The sequence below is a fragment of the Pseudophryne corroboree genome, chromosome 1 (assembly GCF_028390025.1).
Source record: "Pseudophryne corroboree isolate aPseCor3 chromosome 1, aPseCor3.hap2, whole genome shotgun sequence".
Taxonomy (NCBI): Eukaryota; Metazoa; Chordata; class Amphibia; order Anura; family Myobatrachidae; genus Pseudophryne; species Pseudophryne corroboree.
Genome location: NC_086444.1, coordinates 554,724,246 through 554,738,145, shown reverse-complemented (window position 1 = coordinate 554,738,145; position 13,900 = coordinate 554,724,246). Strand labels below are relative to the sequence as shown.

General features: G+C 41.2%; 1 long non-coding RNA gene across 2 annotated transcripts in view; it reads right to left on the bottom strand.

Annotated features, from left to right (window-relative positions):
* Nucleotides 1–13,900, bottom strand: part of LOC134898895 (uncharacterized) — a 43,426-nt gene that overhangs the window by 26,534 nt on the left and 2,992 nt on the right. For both annotated transcript variants that reach the window (XR_010172595.1, XR_010172589.1), the window contains exon 2: nucleotides 12,410–12,524. This is a non-coding gene — a long non-coding RNA (uncharacterized LOC134898895). The remainder of the gene's footprint in view (nucleotides 1–12,409; nucleotides 12,525–13,900) is intronic.

Below are 13,900 nucleotides of genomic sequence, written 5' to 3'. Positions count from 1 at the left end.
GAAGAAATATCAGCAGGTAACATGCTAGGTTAGAGTAGGAATCAATGTATGTGTCAGAAAAAGACAGGATCAGATGGATTATAACCCACTACAGAGTGTCCAAGGAGACTGCCTATAAGGGCTGAATAATCAATCAGCACTAGTCAAAAAAAAAAAGCAAGATTAGAACTTCAGCTGCAGCAATCAGGAGACAGAATGAAGACCACACAATGAGACCTACGGGGAAATGGAGTAGGGCCCGAATTGGCAGAAGTCTGGGATTACAGTTGAAATTTCCCTATTTTTAAAGTGGCACTCATTTACAAGGAAAAACCAACTTGGTTTGCCTTGAAAATTATCGTCACTTTAAAAATACGAGCAATCCCAATTGAAATCCGGGACCGTCGCAAACTCAGACCCTATTACAGTTCCCCACTAGTCTGCACAGATGACTGGTTACCAGGAGACTTATTGGCACTCACAGAGCTAACCTGACCATGATCTACTAAGCTGTGCTTAATACAGATTCTAACATAGAAAAATAGACCATACCACAAATTAACGTTTAAATAACATCTATCTTGTCTGGTCTATAAAATGAGAATGCTATGGCAACATCTCCACTTTATTTCTCAACAAAGGTTTGATACATCTCCCCTCATTATGCATATTGAACCATACCTTCTGTTGGAATTACAAGCCAAGTGCAGGTATTCTTGAGATGCGCTATAGAGTGTTTCATAGGATCTCCAAAATGCCTCTGATATGACATAGGAGTTTAAGTTGGATAGTAGGAGTAGGTCTGATCATCATGATCTGGGCAGTGTACAAATATGTGCAAGGGCTTCTACATACTTCAAAACTGAGACATGAAGTTTGCTCATTCCATAAAACCCACCATAAAACTTCTATTTAGAATACAAGCAAGGAAAACTTTTATAAGAATCAGGAGTATACCTTGGGATGAGATGTAGGATCCCATGGAGAACACACAATGAGGTAGATATCAGCCACAATATTACATTAGGAAAAATATATCAGTATCAGGAACCACCACCATTACAGGAAGTGCAGTACCTATGAGACCCATAGGTCTGTGTGTGAATGGAGGGGGGAAAGGGGAGGGGGGGGGGGGGGCTGTCACATTACTTAAGACATCTGTGGTTTCAAAACTAACTTTACTCACTATCATCAGGGATCAAGCACAGTGAAACCAAAACACCATGCCCAGTGCACATCAAATTTTAGTTACAACTCTGATAGGAACATATCTCAGTTTGTCCTGTTAATGTAAGTTACATTATAGAAAATTAACATTGTTAATTGAATATAGTAGGAAAGAGAGGGTACTGTCCTATGAAATTGAAAACTAGGAAACATGAAACCCTAAAAACATAAATACACTATAAGCCTGTTCAACAGAATCAGGCCCTAGAAAAAGGGCATGATTTTGATTTGCAAGCAAAGCAAAAAAGCAAGCAACTGGGCAAAACCATGTTCTGCTTGTGGGACAGATGTAACATGTGCAGAGAGATTAGGTTTGGGTGGGTTGTGTTCCAACTTAAATCTAAATTGCAGTGTAAAAATAAAGCGGTCTAACATCTGTGGGTTACATGCAGAAGCAGCTAGTATTTACACAGAAAAATATAAATGTATTTGCTTCCCTTGCATGGCAACATGGTTTATTCCAGACACAAAGTTAATTTTTTTGTTTTACTTATATGGCTTAAATTAGAGATGTGTGGCGGGCACTTTTTGTGTTTTGTTTTTTGGTTCTGGTTCCATGCTCGTGTTTTGGATCTGGATTGGTTTTGCCAAAACCACTTTTTCATGTTTTGGTTTTGGTTTTGGATCCGGATGATTTTTGGAAAAAAAAAAACAGCTAAAATCACAGAATTTGGGGTAATTTTGATCCTACGGTATTATTAACCTCAATAACATTCATTTCCAAAAATGCAGAAAGTGAACCGTCCCAAGGCGCAAAACAAACTTATGCAGCTAAATACAAACAAAGGGACCACCAATGCCTTAAAATGGAAACAATGAATACAAAGAAAGAATGTATCAAAAGCGCTCAGTCTTGTGTCAACATAAATGTCCCATGCAAAATGGCTTTTTTCCAGATGTACTTTCCTCCACAGATCACTGGAACCCTTATGGGAGATGTATCAGTCTTTGATCATCAGTCCGTGCGATTTCTTCCAGTGATGGATGTGCCTCAAATAAAACCAAATGGAGATAGTATGGTGTAGTATATCTATGTAACCAAAAATCACCTATATATAGACAAGGGTGATATAATGATGTAGTGTACCAAACCTAATTTAAAGGAAGTGCCTCACAATTGGTCTGCTAAGCCCCCAATCTGACACACCATGCATGAATTAGTCCCACAAGACTCTTTTCCCTAACAGGACTCCTTACACCAATAGTCTCAAATATTGTGACGTACCGTACTCACATGTTCACTAGTGAGTACACTCCCATAAAGGTATCTTTGGTCACCGATGTCTCTTCAACGTGTCACTAAACTTCTTCTGAATGATGTATTCTTATTCAACAGTTCCTGTGGTTACCTCCGATGAAGCATGAACCTCAGGACAAACCAGATACAGGTAATATGGTGTAGTACGTCTACTCAGAAATGATAGCACCCATGTGAGAATGTGAAAAAAAAGGAGGTGGAATATTCAGCGTACCAGAACTCACACTAATATGAAGTGAATGACTCCTATAAAGGTTTCTTTAGTCACCAATCTCCAATGTCGTGAATGAGACAACCGTGCAGACACCTTCTTATATAAAATCACGTGGAATAACGTACCGTACTCACACAGTGTGGGGCAAATATGTTCTCATAAAGGTATCTTTAGCCACCAATATTCAATGGAGTGTGTAAACTCCCCAAGGGCACCCCTCCAGAAAATTCAGCAGGTGCGGGACGTACCGTACTTACATAACACTTAGCGACTGTAATCATGTAGCGGTTTCTTTGGTTTTCTTTGGGCACTGTGTACCATATCTTCCCAAATGGGAGAGTTATTACCCAAAAGAAACCGAAATGGCACTTATGAATTCCATAAAATCCATAAAATTTATTAGTAAACAATAACTAAAACCATAGGGTTACAGGTGGCAGATGAAATAAACAGTATACCTGAGAGGCAATCTCGGCCGTGAAAACCAAACAGGAATAACTGAACCGTCTGTGCCCAAATGTATAATGATGATCAGTGGCACTCCTGGACCAACATGTTTCGACTAAAAAGTCTTTTTCAAGGTGAAAAAGACTTTTTAGTCGAAACATGTTGGTCCAGGAGTGCTACGGATCATCATTATACATTTGGGCACAGACGGTTCAGTTATTCCTGTTTGGTTTTCACGGCCGAGATTGCCTCTCAGGTATACTGTTTATTTCATCTGCCACCTGTAACCCTATGGTTTTAGTTATTGTTTACTAATACATTTTATGGATTTTATGGAATTCATAAGTGCCATTTTGGTTTCTTTTGGGTAATAACTCTCCCATTTGGGAAGATATGGTACACAGTGCCCGAAGAAAACCAAAGAAACCGCTACATGATTACAGTCGCTAAGTGTTATGTAAGTACGGTACGTCCCGCACCTGCTGAATTTTCTGGAGGGGTGCCCTTGGGGAGTTTACACACTCGATTGAATATTGGTGGCTAAAGATACCTTTATGAGAACATATTTGCCACACACTGTGTGAGTACGGTACGTTATTCCACGTGATTTTATATAAGAAGGTGTCTGCACGGTTGTCTCATTCACGACATTGGAGATTGGTGACTAAAGAAACCTTTATATGAGTCATTCACTTCATATTAGTGTGAGTTCTGGTACGCAGAGTATTCCACCTCCTTTTTTTCACATTCTCACATGGGTGCTATCATTTCTGAGTAGACGTACTACACCATATTACCTGTATCTGGTTTGTCCTGAGGTTCATGCTTCATCGGAGGTAACCACAGGAACTGTTGAATAAGAATACATCATTCAGAAGAAGTTTAGTGACACGTTGAAGAGACATCGGTGACCAAAGATACCTTTATGGGAGTGTACTCACTAGTGAACATGTGAGTACGGTACGTCACAATATTTGAGACTATTGGTGTAAGGAGTCCTGTTAGGGAAAAGAGTCTTGTGGGACTAATTCATGCATGGTGTGTCAGATTGGGGGCTTAGCAGACCAATTGTGAGCCACTTCCTTTAAATTAGGTTTGGTACACTACATCATTATATCACCCTTGTCTATATATAGGTGATTTTTGGTTACATAGATATACTACACCATACTATCTCCATTTGGTTTTATTTGAGGCACATCCATCACTGGAAGAAATCGCACGGACTGATGATCAAAGACTGATACATCTCCCATAAGGGTTCCAGTGATCTGTGGAGGAAAGTACATCTGGAAAAAAGCCATTTTGCATGGGACATTTATGTTGACACAAGACTGAACATTCATTTCCAGTCTATTCTGAACACCTCACACCTCACAATATTGTTTTTAGGCCAAAAGGTTGCACTGAGGTGGCTGTATGACTAAGCTAAGCGAAACAAGTGTGCGGCACAAACACCTGGACCATCTAGGAGTGGCACTGCAGTGTCAGACAGGATGGCAGATTTAAAAAATAGGCCCCAAACAGCATATCATGTAAAGAAGTAAAAGAGGTGCAATGAGGTAGCTGTATGACTAAGCTAAGCGACACAAGTGAGCTGCACAAACACCTGGCCCATCTAGGAGTGGCACTGCAGTTGCAGACAGGATGGCACTTACAAAAACTAGGCCCCAAACAGCACATCATGCAAAGAAGTAAAATAGGTGCAGTGAGGAAGCTGTATGACTAAGCTAAGTGACACAAGTGTGCTATGCAAACACCTGGCCCATCTAGGAGTGGCACTGCAGTGGCAGACAGGATGGCAGATCAAACAGCACATCATGCAAAGAAGTAAAAGAGATGCAATGAGGTAGCTGTATGACTAAACTAAGCGACACAAGTGTGCTATACAAACACCTAGTCCATCTAGGAGTGGCACTGCAGTTGCAGACAGGATGGTAAGGATGGCACTTAAAACACTAGACCCCAAACAGCACATGATGCAAAGAAGTTAAAGAGGTGCAATGAGGTAGCTGTAAGTGACACAAGTGTGCGGCACAAACACCTGGCCCATCTAAGAGTGGCACTGTAGTTGCAGACAGGATGGCACTTAAAAAAACTAGGCCCCAAACAGCACATAATGCAAAGAACAAAAAAGATGTGCAATTAGGTAGCTGTATGACTAAGCTAAGCGACACAAGTGTACAGCACAAATAACATGGGACATGCCTGAATTTGCCCAGATGTAATACACGCACAATATTGGTGGCACAGGAGAGAATACCCCTAAACCACACAGGTTGTAAAATTAATTTGGCAAAGCCTGTAAAATCAATTTGGATAATAATATCCCTTTATTTTGAGCTATTATAATAATATGCAGCACAGGCGAGCGTACCCCTACACCACACAGGGCAAACCCTGTAAAATTTATTTGGATAATAATATAAGTAATGTATATAACCCTTTTATTTGGATTAAATAATATATAGCACAGGACACCACCACTGGATTTATGGCAGCACAAGACACCACCACTAAACTGATGCAGCACAAGACAGCACCACTGGACTGGACTTATATGGCAGTACCCCTGGACTTATACGGCAGCACCACTTGACTGGATTTATATGGCAGTATCACTGGACTTACACGCCAGTACCACTGCAATTATACGGCAGTATCACTGGAATTATACGGCAGTATCACTGGAATTATATGGCCGTACCACCGGACTGGATTTATACGGCAGTATCACTGGACTTATATGCCAGTACCACTGGAATTATCCGGCAGTATCACTGGAATTATACGGCAGCACCACTGGAATTATACGGCAGTACAACTGGACATATATGGCAGTATCACTGGACATATACGACAGTATCACTGGACTGGATTTATACGGCAGTACCACTGGATTTATATGGCACTACCACTGGACTGGATTTACATGCCAGTACCACTGGATTTATAAGGCAGATCCACTGGATATATACAGCAGTATCACTGGAATTATACAGCAGTACCACTGGACATATACAGCAATATCACTGGACATATACAGCAGTATCACTGGACTGGATTTATACGCCAGTACCACTGGATTTATACAGCAGTACCACCAGACATATACGTCAGTATCACTGGAATTATACAGCAGTACCACTGGACATATACGGCAGTATCACTGGACATATACGGCAGTATCACTGGACTGGATTTATACGCCAGTACCACTGGATTTATATGGAAGTACCACTGGACATATACGGCAGTATCACTGGATTTATATGGCTGTACCACTGGACATATACGGCAGTATCACAGGACTGGATGTATACGCCAGTACCACTGGATTTATACTGCAGTACCACTGGACATATACAGCAGTATCACTGGAATTATATAGCAGTACCACTGGACATATACAGCAGTATCGCTGGATTTATACAGCAGTACCGCTGGACATATACGGAAGTACCACTGGACATAAACAGCAGCACAGGGACACCACCACCGGACTGATGCAGGATAACACAGCACCACTGCAATGGACTGGACTTATACAGCAGCATTGGACATATGGCCGCAGAGGACACCACCACTATGACTGGACTGATGCAGCACAAGACACTACCACTGTACTGATGCAGGACAATACAGCAACACTGCAATGGACTGGACTTTGACTGGACTTATAGAGCAGCACTGGACATATGGCGGCAGAGCACACCACCACTGTGAGTGGACTGATGCAGCACAATACGCCACCACTGAACTGATGCAGCACAACACAGCACCACTGGACTGGACTTATACGACAGCACTGGACATATGGCAGCACAGGACACCACCACTGTGACTGGACTGATGTAGCACAAGATACAGTACCACCACTGTACTGATGCAGCACAGCACAGCACTACTGGACTGGACTTATACAGCAACACTGGACCTATGGCAGCAGAGGACACCACCACTGTGACTGGACTGATGCAGCACAACACAGTAGCACTGGACTGGACTTATACAGCAGCACTGGACATATGGCAGCACAGGACACCACCACTGTGACTGGACTGATGTAGCACAAGATACCACCACTGTACTGATGCAGCACAACACAGCACTACTGGACTGGACTTATACAGCAACACTGGACCTATGGCAGCAGAGGACACCACCACTGTGACTGGACTGATGCAGCACAAGACACCACCACTGGACTGATGCAGCACAACACAGCACTACTGGACTGGACTTATACAGCAACACTGGACCTATGGCAGCAGAGGACACCACCACTGGACTGATGCAGCACAACACAGTAGCACTGGACTGGACTTATACCACAGTACTGGACATATGGCAGCAGAGGACACCACCACTGCGACTGGACTGATGCAGCATAAGACACTTCCATTGTACTGATGCAGGACACTGAGGACGGAGACACGTCCTCTCGCAACACTCTCCAATGCTGGAGTGAAAATTGCGGCAACCCGCGGCTCCTTACATGGAATTCAAACCCCGCGAGAATCTGACAGCGGGATGATGACGTTTTGCCTCATTCTGGTTTCCGAGTCAGGCGGGAAAACCCGAGCCTGACTTGGATCCAGCCTCGTGACGTGAAGTCCGGTAGGGTTTGGTTCTCAGGAAACCGAATACGCTCATCTCTAGTTTAAATACATGTCCAATGGTAGAGCACCTGCACACTCACAGGACCTTTTCAGTGTATGTACAAAATGAGTCCTGCGTGATTGCACAGGCTGCCAGTGTTTGGAGGCAAGGGTGAGTGGAGCTGGGCAGCATTCCTGAAAATGGGGGCTTGTTACCACCATTCTCTAAGAGTGGTGAGACAAGGTTTTGTTTTTTTGGATACAGATTTCCTGGCCCCAGCAGTGTGAACAGCCCAGCCATACTGCATACTCAGTATACTGTTACTCAGATTACCGGTGTTCACACAAGTAATTCTATGCTGTATCTTCAGACACAGCAGCAGATAAAAAAAACAAGGGCTCAGAACAGTGTCGTAACTAGAGGCTTGTAGGCCCCTGGGCAAACTGTCAAGGTGGGCCTCCTATTTGAAATGGAAGCATGTCTGCACTGTAAGCTGCACCTCCACAAATGCTGCAACTATGTACTGTAGGTGCCAATGAAGCCAAACCGGGAATGGACAGACGAGGAGGGAGTTGTACAGAATGCTGGTCAGAGGCACTCCCAGGGGACAGACACACCAATGGGCAGCCACGGGGGTTCAAACTTCAACAGGCAGACACCAACAACAGAGGAGCCTCCTTGAGTAAGACAATAGGGGATCATTCAGGCCCATTAAGGAACAGCATCGGCGTGGTCGCCACACACAATAATCTGGGAGCCCATAAATCCAGGCCATGGCTTCAGGCATATCCAGACACCAGAGCTCATGGCCCCTTCACATTAAGGGCCCCTGGACATTTTCCAGTCTAACCACCCTGTAGGTATGCCACTGGTGCTGAAAGGGAAGAACATGTTAAGGTTAGCATGTTGAATTAAGTCTGCACGTGTTAGCTTCGTAACAGGAAAAATTCATGACAGAGTACAGTTCTAAGAACAAAATTTAGATGTCAGCCAATCAAAATAACATAATATAAAGTAAAATTATATGAAGTGAAATTAAAAATAATTATAACAGATAAAAAGAACATTGATAAAACACATTGTACTGTTTTTTACAAAAGCACTTCTAACAGTCTTGTTTGACAACAGACCATTTCTACAGTATATTTCAATACCACCCCAATATACTGTAACAGAGATGCTGAGTTACAGTACAATCCCCTGGTAAAGTGGCCTTGCATGATGCTGATTGAGAGTGAGTCTATTGTACTCTGAAGGCAAAATACATCAGTAGCTTGAATCCCCTCTTGGTTACAGCGGTCCTTCACTGCAATACATACTCTGTCCTTCACTGCAATACATACTCTGTCCTTCACTGCAATACATACTCTGTTTTTATTTTATGCAGGAGGTTTCCTAATGATACCAACAAGGAACGTTGGACAAAAATCTGCCATTGCATTCATGTCACATTTGGTTTCTTTAAGTGACAATTAGTATACAGTACATTGTGTAAAAGCCATGGAAAACTAAAATAAGCACCCTGCCATAAGACTTTAGTATATTTTACACATAATAAAAGATTTTTAGCTTTTATAAGTCTTACCTGTGTTTGTTACGCTGCCAAGAACATGGGGGTTAAATTTACTAAGATGGGAGTTCTATTTGAGATGGGATGTTGCCCATAGCAACCAATCAAATTCCAGGTATTATCTTCTAGAAGGTGCTAGATAAATGAGAAGTAGAATCTGATTGGTTGCTACGGGCAACATCCCATCTTAAATAGAACTCCCATCTTAGTAAATTTACCCCCTGGTTGTGTTTCATACTGTATATGAAATTGGTTTCATTTCATCTTATATAATTTTAGTTTTTATCATAATTATCATAATATAAAATGGAAAACTATTTTTTCATGTTATATTATTGCAAATCATGCAATTATTTGTTTTTTCATTTTATATTATTGTAGATCATGTAATTTATTTTATATTATATTTTTTAGCTCGATTTTATGTTAACATTGTTATGTCTGATTGTTATTGGTATTTGTAGTTATTTTTCCTATTACAAATATAACATATACTGTGCACTAACCTCAACACATTAAAGGGCAGCCGTCATTCTTGTAATCACTCCTTACAAATGTTAAATGGTACTCCATCCAATCAGCTCCTAACTGTCATATTTCAAACACGTGACAGAAGTTGATTGACTGGAGGACCATTTAACATTCATAATGAGTGATAACAAGAGGGTTGGGGCTGGGAGACCGATGCTGGGGATCCCAGCGGTCAGCATACCGAGACCGGGATCCCAGCAGCAGAATGTCGGGGGGGATGGCGCAAGCGCAACAAAGCCCCTTGCGGGGGCGGCGCTCGCCAGAGGTTCTATTCCCACTCTGTGGGTGTTGTGGGGATAGTCCCTGTCAGTCGGCATGCCGACTGTTGGGCTGGTAAGCGGGCGAGATCCCGGCATCGGCATGGTGACCGCCAGGATCCCGAACGCCGATCACATGACCGGATCCCATAACTAGGATATCACTCATTGTTAAATATGCCCCTAACCTTCAAACCTGCTCCCCCACAGTGCACTGGTGTGTATTTCTTAAAATGTTTACAACACACCCTATTTCATGTATAGTTGTGATGGTTCTTTGTGACATAAAGTAATTCTTGCACACAAGTGCACAAACACACATACTCATTGCCAGCCTGTACTTCATATGAGGCAAGTTGATATTTTGCAGTCACAGCCAATAATAATATTAATAGTTTAATGTCAGACTGAAGCTGTTTATTTTTCATATTTTTATTAAACAAATCACTAGAAAAGGTTGAAGTACATTTAATATCTGGATATTTAAAATCTCTGTTTTATTCCTTTTTCCATATGAAACAATTTTGATTACTCAGTTGTCATATTCTGTATAATGTGGAATGACAGATTAGAATGACTCATATCCTGGGTTAGTCATCAAGCACCCCTCCTATACACATACCAACTCCCACAGATAACATAATAACCAAACTGTTGGGAAGTTAAATTGTGGGATATACCTGCAGATCTTAAACAATTAAACAAACACCAAACTCCATTCAAAGACATAAGCATTTCCAAACTGCAAAATCATGACAAGCTACTTTAATATGATTATTAAGGTTAAAGGACTGCTCCAGTATATCTTCAAGATGGTGACAGAAAGGTAAGTATTGTAGTTCTACTGGCAGAAACAATGCTAACAACCACTAGTGATGCATTGCAGCCTCTGGACGATCATGATTTCAGCAATAAACAATTCAAATTAAAATAGACACAAACATATCAATTAATAGGTGAGACATCCTACCTGGTGAGCTAGTCCGTGCTAGTGTTCAGTGCGCGGGCTATGACATTTTGTTGATCACTTCCTGATTCCATGCTCTACTCATTTTAAGATCTGGAAGGAGGCACATTTACCTGTATAGGACAGTTTCCAAAACTCTGCCATTACAGTCCAGATTTTAGGGATATCAATGCTTGAGCACAGGTGACTTACTGAGTACCTCAGTCAATTTGATTTAACCATCTGGACTCACACATGCATATCCTTAAAACCTGGACAATAATGGCTGAGTTTGTAAAACTGTGGTCTAGGATCTCAGTGTGTGATACTTGGCTGTATTTTTTACATTAAATTATGTTACATTATAAAGCAGCTCTCTCAATTTTAGAAAAATTGATGAGCTTGAGATCAGCTAGTGGGAGAGATTAAACCATCCTGAATTCTTTGAAAATTTTAGGAAAGTATTATGATATTTTTGAATTAACGTTGAAGGTGTACTGTAATTGCGATATTTTGGCGGTGATCCTTGCACCTTGTATACATTGGTGGTTGTGTAATAATATCACGTTTTAAATGCCTACAAGTTCACTTACTGGTGGACTATTTTTAAAAAAATGCTATTGTTACCTATTTCAGATCTTTTTTAAAGTTTGAATGTCATCTAAATAAGGATTGTCATCACATTCAGATTTAACACTTGATTAAACATAAACATAGAAACATAGAATTTGACGGCAGATAACCACTTGGCCCTTCTAGTCTGCCCCATGTCAATGTGTATTAGTATAATTTTCCATCTCTGCTTGACATCAATTACATGATGATTAGGGGGCCATACACACATCAGTTTTCAGTTTAATCTACCATAGCAAAACTTGGTAACCAACTGCAACATATGTCACTACCTTAAGAAATTGTACTTTAGTTGACCATATTTTCTGAGAGGTGTTGATTCAAATTGAGGTGGCTGTGCTAGAAAGTATTGAGGTCAGGAAAAGTGGGAAACCTGTCTCAATTTGAATGTCAGCAGCTGTTTTAAATCATCACTCAACCCAGTACAGTGTGCTTCTCTGGAGAGATTTCATAATCTGGATTAATTATTGCCCCAATTTTCATTATTTGAATTCAATATTGCACCACAATTATGAGTCTCATAAAACAGTATACAGTAGTTATAAACAATATTACAATAATCAATTTAATTACTAACTACTAATTTCCGCTGGTGTCTTTACTAACTGAATATATATATATAGCATCTGTGCGGGCGGCACTCACGGCGATTGAATCAAGACACAAACTCCAGGAATACTGTCAACGTTTCAATGTAAGTGATTACATTTTCATCAGGACAAATAAAACATACAAACATACATACCTATATAGCCTCCTCTGATCGTGCATGAGGCCGTCCGCCAGCCGCGTCCGCCCGTCATCTCCCGCCCAGCTCAGTGACGTCATCCGCAGGCGCCGGCGTCCGGCGTCATGACAACCTGAACGAAGCACACCAGAATTGACAGAAAAGTTTAAAACGTGCAAACACATCTAAAGTGCAAAAAATGAATAAACATACATTACAATCCTGTGAAGAGAGTAGAGGCCGTTATACATAAACAAAAGATTTAAAAACACATATTTTTATAATGCAAAAATGTTTTAGATAGTCTAATGAGAAGACAAAATAATCAGATTATATCAAATTAGCTTAAATGCATAAGAATAACGGCTCGACCGGACAGTATCCTGTGAAAAATGGCTTGCAAAAACCAGTAACTTTACTATATTGCAAAGGTTCAGATAAACACCGCAAGCTGGCGATGAATATTGAAAAAAAATTTTGTAGAGACTATGTAAACTCCACACCATAACACACAATTATCATCAATAAATATAAATTAGATAGGTACATCTCATTCTGCCTATGGATACAAAAAGTGCAATATAAAGAGCAAGGTGTGGAGAACATATAGACTCCACACCAATGTGCAAATTAGCAACAGATTTCTCAAGCAAGTAGAATTGGAGCTAGTGCCCTCTAGATAAAGCAATTAAGGCCCTGATGTTCATTCAGTCCTCTAGGGGACATTGTGTCAAGCAGATGGATCCATTTAGCTTCCCTTTTGAGCAATAAGAGACCCCTATCACCCCCCCGTTTAAGTGGGGGAATGTGATCAATAATGCGATATCTTAATTGTGCCAAAGAGTGACGAGCTGTTACAAAGTGCCTAGATATCGGTTGGTCACTTTTACCGGAGCTGAGTGCTGCTCTTATAACGGATCTATGCGCCGCCATACGTTCTTTAAAGGCGCATTCCGTTTTGCCCACATAGTGTAGGCCACAAGGGCAACTCAGCAAATACACCACAAATTTGGTTGTACATGTCACCCGATGTAGAATTTTAAACTTCTTTCCGTATAGGGGTGACAGAAGCTATCTCCTGCAATCATATGGCTACAAGTCATGCAGCCCAAGCACCTGAAACAGCCCAAGCGTGTCGGGTTAAGAAAACCCAAAGATTTGGCCTCATGAGCTGGTGGAAATTGGATATCTGTCTTTACTACGTAGTCTCTCACGTTCTTGCCTCTTTTATACGCTGGCATAATTTTGGTATGAGCTAGGCTTTTCAGGTGTTTGTCGGACTGCACCACCGGCCATAGAGACTTAGTTAATCTATTGATCTGATTGCTGGAACTATGGAATTTGTTAGTCCAAATCAAACGGTCTTGTGGTGGTTTAACCACAGACGTAAGTGCAACAGTTCTAGGAATACTCAATACTTTTGACTTGGTAGCCAATAAGTCATCTAGTAGATAGCCCCTCTGTAGGAATTTTGTGACCATGGAATTTAATGCTGATTCTACCGCACTC